The following is an 8,009-nucleotide window of genomic DNA, read 5'->3' as shown; positions in this document are numbered from 1 at the left end:
TTCTGTGTTTTTTGGTATATTCCTTTGCACGTGGTATTGCCTCTGTCGTGCTAATAATGACCATGATATTTCTGATAATGATAGTGACAACCATTAATCAAGGATTTGCTATGTAGTACAAACTACTAAGCACTTCACACAGATTATTGTCTTTTCATTTACTATTTTCCATGAACACCCCTGCTTTGCAGATGTAAAAACAGATGCTTATGGGGAATAAGTTGAATAAATGGTTAAGTGTGTTTCCTGCATAAAAAACTAAAACAGTCAATTTGGAGAGTATACTTATAACCAAAATGCAAGGAATATTATTTTAATGCATTATTAATGTATATGTTCTTTAGTCTTGAGAGAATTACTTGCCTTCTGTGAGCTTTAGTGTCTGTCATTTTCCATCTTTGAAATGAAATGAAAGAATTTTGTAGATCCTTTGACTTGGACTCTCTGCTACCCATTTACTAAGTACAACTGGCAGACTACTGAGGCAAAGAGTTGACAGCAGATTTCAAATATCAAGTGTAATGTAGACACATGCAAAATAATACATCTGTTTATTTACCTTTACAAATCGAACCACTGCATTTTCAAGTGAGTAAGGATAGAGAGAGGACTGGAGTATTGCATTAGTAGATGTTTCACCACATGGAAGGAGTGAGCAAAACTACTTTTCTTAACCTCTCTGTTCTTGTGATTCAGATAGTGTTTCTTATCTAATATTTGTTAGTGGGAATCTAGCCATAAGTAAAAGAGGCTGCAGAGAAGAAAAGAAATATGTTTTTATCAATCATATGGACTTGAGAGGAATTTTCTCCGTGACCTCTTGAGAAATTCTATGAGAATGTATTATAAATTTCTTTTTTAGATGGTAACCCATATGGCAATCTGAAGCCTTGGTGTGACCATATTCAATGTGAGAAAATACCTTCTGTGAAAGAGTTATTGCTGTTAGTTCCATGAGTTACAGACACTGTGGTAGAATTATACAAGAAAAATGATAATAAAATTACTGTTGAATAAATGAATGGGAGCTAAATTTGACAGAGCACTTACTATGTGTCAGGCTCTATTATAAGCACTTAGTAAGCATTGGTTTATTTAATCCTCATTATACTTTTACTGAAATAAATACTATTATTAACCTCATCTTACTGTTAAGGACAAGGGCACAGATAAGTTAGGCAACTTGCTGAATATCACACACTAGTTAGAACCAGAATTTTAACTAAGGCAGTGTGGCTCGGAGTTTTCATCTTCAGTATCGAAGAAGACTAAGTGGCCTAAATTAAGCAAAGTGACCTCTTCAGACCCTCTAACTACATGGAAAAACTATTTGTCATTTTTTTTTTCCCTGAAAGACCAGAAATTAAGCAACTGTTAGCACAGAACTATCTTACTGTCTTTCTATACATTTCTTTAAGCATACAACACTGGTTGTTTTGTTGAAATTTCCTGCTGCCTTATTTTTCAGTGAATGGGATCCTTTTGGTAGGGCCTGGTTCTGCAATGTCAAATTGTGTGAGCTGAAATTCCTCAGAGAGAACAGAAATCATGTCATCATTGTCAAATACGGTGATACCAATTTGAGTCACTGGAAGTAGAATATTAAGCTAAACAATTCTGTTTTTTCTTTCTTCTCAACAACAACAAAAAGTCCCTGTATTCCAAATAGAATTTGACAGGAGATAGACTATAGTGGAAAAGAGTGAAAGAACAATCAGAATGATTATAACCCTTAAGCATACAATCTAAACTCTGCTAGCTTCTCTACCTTAACTTAGTAAAAGACACTGGGGCTTGCTTTTTATAATGAAGTAATTATTAAGTATTCATGAAGCAAACAAGTATAATATTTAAGTGGACTGCAATTCAACTTGTTTAAATGTTCCTGCATGAAATACCTATCTTCATCAAAACGATAATGTTACCCCAAATGGCAAAATACTAATAGTGAATAAATGTGGAAAGCAAGTAATTTCGTCCAATATGAGGCATGAAAAATGCCACATATTCCTTGGATAAAATGAAAGAGTGATATCTCACTATTTTCTTTAATGTAACAGCTTTTTCGTTAATATAAGTAAATATAATGAGGTTCAGACACCATTCACTAGTACTATTGTATAAAACTTGAATAATCTCCATCAAGAAATGTGTTCATGTTTGAATTATTTTGTGTCAGATGCACGCATTTCTTTCTATACAGCTGTATATATATCTTTAACCAACGTTGGCTAGAAGGCAAAATTCTATTTGTTTTATAAAGCTGCCTGTCTATCACATCTTATAATAATCAACATTTACTTATTAATTATCTAACATAGACCAGACATGGAATTCGGTATTCGGGATACAGGGATAAACATGAAATATGGCTTATGCCTTAATTTGGCATTTTATTTGTTGTTCTGTGATTCTGTAGAGAGAAGTATAAAAAGAAGTATAATCTTCATTATTCTTCTGTCTGAATACCCAGATAAAAAACATAATCATAGTTTTCAAACTGACTTTCACAAAGCCTATTTCTTCACAATAGCCAGAATCAATATGTGGATTTTTCACTTGATATTTTGTCTAAACAAGAATTCTGGGCTGGGTGCGTTGGCCCACGTCTGTAATTCCAGTACTTTGGGAGGCCAAGGCAGGCGCATCACGAGGTCAGAAGATCGAGACCAGCCTGGCCAACGTGGTGAAACCTTGTCTCTACTAAAAATACAAAAAAATTAGCCCAGTGCAGTGGCAGGTGCCTGTAATCCTAGCTGCTCAGGAGGCTGAGATAGGAGAATTGCTTGAACCCAGGAAGTGGAGGTTGCAGGGAGCTGAGATCACACCACTGCTCTCCAATCTGGGTGACAGAAGAAGACTCCGTCTCGGGGAAAAAAAAAAAAAAAAAAGGAATTCTGGAAAAATTAGATCAAACATAAAGAAATATAAATTATGCAGTGATGTCATATTTTCAATCAAGGTTTAACATAATGAGTGTACCACGCAGGATGGTAAAGATCTAGCAGTAACTGAGCGCCTAGAGCCTTCTGCTATGGCTCTTCTGCTTTCACCTATCCTTTAAAACTGCAGCAAGAAGAAAATGGGATTTCTGGTCAGTGAGAACTGGGCGTGAGTTCTGACTTCTTCACTTTCTAGATGTGAAACCATGGTTAACTCACCTTACCTCTTTGAGACCTAGCTTTCTACTATGTAAAAATCAGGTTAATTATACACCCATAATAAAGTTATACAATGTGAATAAGATAATTTATTTTGAAACACTTCACAAAAGATGTGATGTTATATTAGACAATCCATATTTTTGGTTGAATCTTAAAGCACATGATGGAAATAGATTTCACTTATTTTACTAAATACATGTGTTAGTTATCTATTGCTGTGTAACAAAAACTGCCTTAAAACTTTGGAATTCAGGAGTTGCTTAGCTGGTTGGATGTGGCTCAGGGTCTCTCAAAAAGATGTAGTTAAGATATTGGCCATGAACACATCGTTGGCCGACACATACCATCATATGGAAACTTCTGAGGTCTCCCAGGAGCACTTCCTGATAATTTAGGGATACCTTACAGGAAGGTTTCTGAGACTCTTGAAACACCCATTAAATTTTGCTGCTGTAGGATAACCATATTCCTACAAGATGCAAATCCTCTTCCTCAGCTGGTTTCTCACACCAGTAGGTTCTCTTCGTATTCCCAAGTTTTGCCCCGGTGCTCAATAAATCTGGCTCAATAGTTTCTTATAGGTCTCAAGAACCCTGACTTATGATTCAGAGAAATTTTATCTTCTGGCACAGACCAGGTTAAATGTCTTCTAAATGCAGAATATTTTCATAACCAACAGCAACTGAAAGGCCACCCAAGGCTTCTTTACTGACCTCAATGTTGTATAGAAATGCAGAAGCTGTACTCCACTTTTCAAGCCTCAAAAATGAGGTTAATATAGGATTACTGAGTGTCTTCTCCAAGGAAGGCCATATGAATGACATACAATGAATCAGGCACAAGCCCTGGACATTATGACATCCAGGCTAGTTGAGGAGACAGATTACTTCAATGTAATATGATACGTCTTTGACAGAGTGAGGAACAAATTGCTGCAGAGGAAAAAATTAGGGGCATGCAGCCCTCCTGAAAGACCTTCTGGAAGAGACAGTATTTGAGCTGAGTATTGAGATCTAGGTTATGTAGATCTTATCTAGATATCTAGGTTAAAGGATGTAGTCAGGTAAAGGAAACAACATGAGGAGGAATGAAAGAGAATGGAATGTCCAAGGATTTATAAACAGTTTAGAGTCACCAGAAGTTTATGGGATGATTCCCTGGGTAACAGACTGAGGCAGGGGTTCACCTCTGAGGCAGAGGTTTATTGAGTGGAGCTCTGGGAAAATCACCTGTGAGACAGCAAGGATTTAGGATTGAATGAGGGAAAAGTGAGACACAGTTGCAGCAGAGGCCTTGGCCAAGCTTAAGGGGCTCTCTGCAGCTGGAATGGTCCTACAAAGTCAGCATCCCAAATTGATGCAAATGATCCAGGCCTTTGTATTCTTGCCTTGACAAGTAAGTGAATTCAGGCTGTCCTAAGCCAGGGAGAGTAAACCCTGGTTGAGACTGCATGCTATGACTGAGGGATTCCCAGAAAGGAATTCATCTGAGATTTACCAGAAGCCAGTACTCCAAGCAGCTGAGAGAATGAATGCTCAGGCTTAAGGGGTGTGGGGCACAGGGTTTGCAGCTACCAAAGCATCTATTACACCAAAATATAGAGTAAAGGCAGAAAGTGGCAAGAGAGGAGGATGAAGAGAATGGCAAGATTGAAGTCCTGGCTAATCTTGGATGACATTCTAGGTATTTTTTACTTAATTGTGTAAGCCAGTGGTTCACAAACATTTCCATCTCAAAATCTCTTTACAAACTTAAAAAGTATTAAGAACCCTAAAGAGCTTTTGTTTATATGAGTCACAGCTATTATTTCATAATACTATAATTTAAACCTGAGAAATATGCATTTTAAAGAAACATTTATTAACTTATTTTTAAAATAATAAATTATATACAAACAGAGATAAAATACTTCTCGGAAAAATAACTGTATGTCCTCCAAAACAAGGAAAGTTTAGGAAGGAGTGTTATTATTTTGCATTGTTACAAATGTCTCTAAGATATCTGCTTACTGGAAGACACCTGGATTTTCATATCTGCTTTGACTATATCTCACTTCATGAAGCTTTGAATAAACTCCACTGAGAACCACTGCTATAGACAATACTGAGTCTCTGAAGGATTTTAATAAGCATGCACTAAAATCTGAATTGCTACTATGATTGTAGTATAGAGAACATATCTGGAGGCACAAAGTCTATTTCAGAGATGAGAGATTATGGAGGCTTGAACTAAGAGCACAGTATGGAGATGTGTGGATGTCTGAAGTATTTTTTGAGGGGAAATGAACAGAATTTGGTAACTGGATATGAGTTGTAAGAATCCAGAATGACTCATGTTTTCCCACTTGAATATTTGAATGAATAAAGATTTTCCATTATCTGAAAATGAGAACATCAAGACTAAAGGTTCATTTGAATTCAACTGATACTTTGGGATTGGATTCAACTATTGTCTTGGGTAGAGCTCCCCGGAAGCAAAGCCTAAGACAGACGTTCTGTTTATGTGATTTATTAGGGGAGTGGTCTCAAGAGAAGGAGGGTAAGGGAAAAAGAAATGGAAGGGGAGAGAAGCCAAACACCTAGTTTCAAGTGGTGACTTGCTACAGTCTGACCCCCTAGGAGCTCTGGAGCACAAGCTGTACCGCAGAGCTGGTCATACTTTGAGTTAGAGGGGCTAGACTTCTGCACCCCATGTCAGTCAAAGATTGGCCAAAGTCTGGGGAATGCAGCCTTCTGGGCCAAGCACATTCTCTTTAGTTGAGGGCAGTTATGCAGAAAAGAGTATGACTCTGAGTTGCTTTTAGCTGTAAGGAAGAAAATAATATCTTTTTTACTTACCCACCATTAGGTTCATGACTGAGACTTCTACAACAAAATATAGATTAACAAGATAAAAGTGTGGCAGATTTATTTAATATAAGCTTAATATAAGTTTTACGTGACATGACAGCTTTCAGAAATGAAGACCCAGGGAAAACTATATGTTTATGCTTAGGTTTGATGAAGAATAGATAGTCCTGTAAAGGTATAATTAAATAAAAAGGAGGTATGACCTAGTATCAGTAAACTGGGGAGAACTTAGAAAAGACTTTCTCCAGATTCTTCTTGGCCAGTCTTTGTAAATCCTTCCCTCTGTGTATTGAGCAGGACACCTGTCACAGGAGGGTCTTTAAGAGAGAAGGTCAGAGGTAACTTTCTGTTTCCGCAGTTTTCTCAGTTTCCTCCAGCTTAAAATACGCAGTATGCTAATGTGCCCTATCTTCGGTAGGATTCTAGACACCTCATCAGAGCTAACTGGGTAGCTGTCAAATGCATACACTAGCTGATAAAGGATAATAGAGTACAATAGCATCCCTGACAACTGTGGAATCTTAATCTGGAACCATTCCTTAAACCAGAAAAATGAAACAGCATCATCAGTGTCTCAAATTGTCAAATGACTGAGAGGAAAAACCTCAACTCAGGAAAGATCACGGAAGGCTGGTCACAAACCAAGCCAGATGTTGACTTTCTTAAGACCAGCGAATAGAGACAGGAGTTTCTTTTTTACTTAGAGAAACCAGAGAGTTTCACAGTAGTGTAACAACACAAGAGGTAAGAGTTGTCTTTCAGAAATACAAAGCCAGACCCATTGCTCTCTGAAGGAGCCACATCTTTCTTAGAAGATCCAACCTTGGCTACTCTTCCACTTTCCACTTAGTATCCACAGCTACCAGATATGCTACCTCACACTTGTAACCCAGATGTCATAGGTCTCAGGCTGTGTACTCAGTCTTTGCCTTGTGCCTTAAGACTGAACTTTGATGCATTCCTAAAATAAATTTAACTCCACAATGAGAAATAAAATGTTTAATCAAATTTAATGGGGAATTATTGAAGAGAGGTGCATGTACATTACACAGGAGAAGCCTATCTAGCACCTACTGGCCATCTCTGTGCTCCCCCCATTATCCATTAATGTTCTTCTCCTAGTCTCAGCTCCCCACTTCTCTCCTTTCCCCTGGGAATTCTCGTCTATGCAGCCTCTGGCCACTCTGGATCCATTCTGCCTCCTGCCTCTCAGCCACACAGAATGCCCATTCTTCTGTGGCAGCATTTATCTCCCTCCGGTTTTCTCCAGTGTGAATCCCTACACACATCACTTAACTTAGTAAGCAATAAATCTTCCCTAGTCTCCATCCGCCTTGAATAAAAGAAGAAAATGGTAAGTAGCTAACTGTTGTTTCCCTTCGTATCTGAAATATCTTCCAGGCACCCAGCACTTTAATCTCTCAAAGTCATCCCTGAGGGTTGTAATCAGCTTCTTCCAAACTCTGTTAATGTTGTTATTCTGACCTCCTATAAATACAAATGTTCTTAATGACATCTAGAATGGTCAATCCTTTCTACAAGGTTTTCAATTTACTTGGCTTAGATCTATCAGAGGAATCACTACCTATGGCAGCTATGATCTTACAAAATGTATCTTTTAAATGATGAAACTTGAAAGTTAAAATTATTCCTTGATCTGTTGGCTTTAGAATGCACATTGTGTTAGCAGGCATGAAAACAACATTCATATCCTTGTACATCTTCATGTGAGATCTTAGGTCACTAGGCACAATGTCAATGAGAAGTAATATATTGAAAGGAATCTTTTTTTCTGAATAGTAGGTCTCAAGAACAGGCTTAAAATATTCAGTAAACTGTGCTGTAGACTGATAAGCTGTCGTCAAGGCTTTGTTATTACTTTCACAGATCACAGGAAGAATAAATTTAGCATAATTCTTAAGGACTCTTGAATTTTTAGAATGCTAAATGAGCATTAGCTTCAACTTAAAGTCACCAGCTGCATTAAAGTCAGCCT

The 8,009-nt window shown here is 37.5% G+C and overlaps 1 long non-coding RNA gene across 1 annotated transcript; it reads right to left on the bottom strand.

Moving 5' to 3' along the window:
* Window positions 1–492: 492 nt before the first annotated feature.
* Window positions 493–6,238, bottom strand: LOC126948477 (uncharacterized). Its single transcript, XR_007723470.1, has 5 exons — window positions 6,217–6,238; window positions 6,002–6,028; window positions 3,878–3,923; window positions 2,983–3,066; window positions 493–751 (listed from the first exon to the last, which is right to left on the bottom strand). It is a non-coding gene; the product is annotated as an uncharacterized LOC126948477 (long non-coding RNA).
* Between the last annotated feature and the right edge of the window lie 1,771 nt (window positions 6,239–8,009).

The sequence above is a fragment of the Macaca thibetana genome, chromosome 1 (assembly GCF_024542745.1).
Source record: "Macaca thibetana thibetana isolate TM-01 chromosome 1, ASM2454274v1, whole genome shotgun sequence".
In the NCBI taxonomy this organism is placed as follows: Eukaryota; Metazoa; Chordata; class Mammalia; order Primates; family Cercopithecidae; genus Macaca; species Macaca thibetana.
Note: the sequence above shows the minus strand (reverse complement) of the source record. Positions and strands in the feature narration are given on the sequence as shown.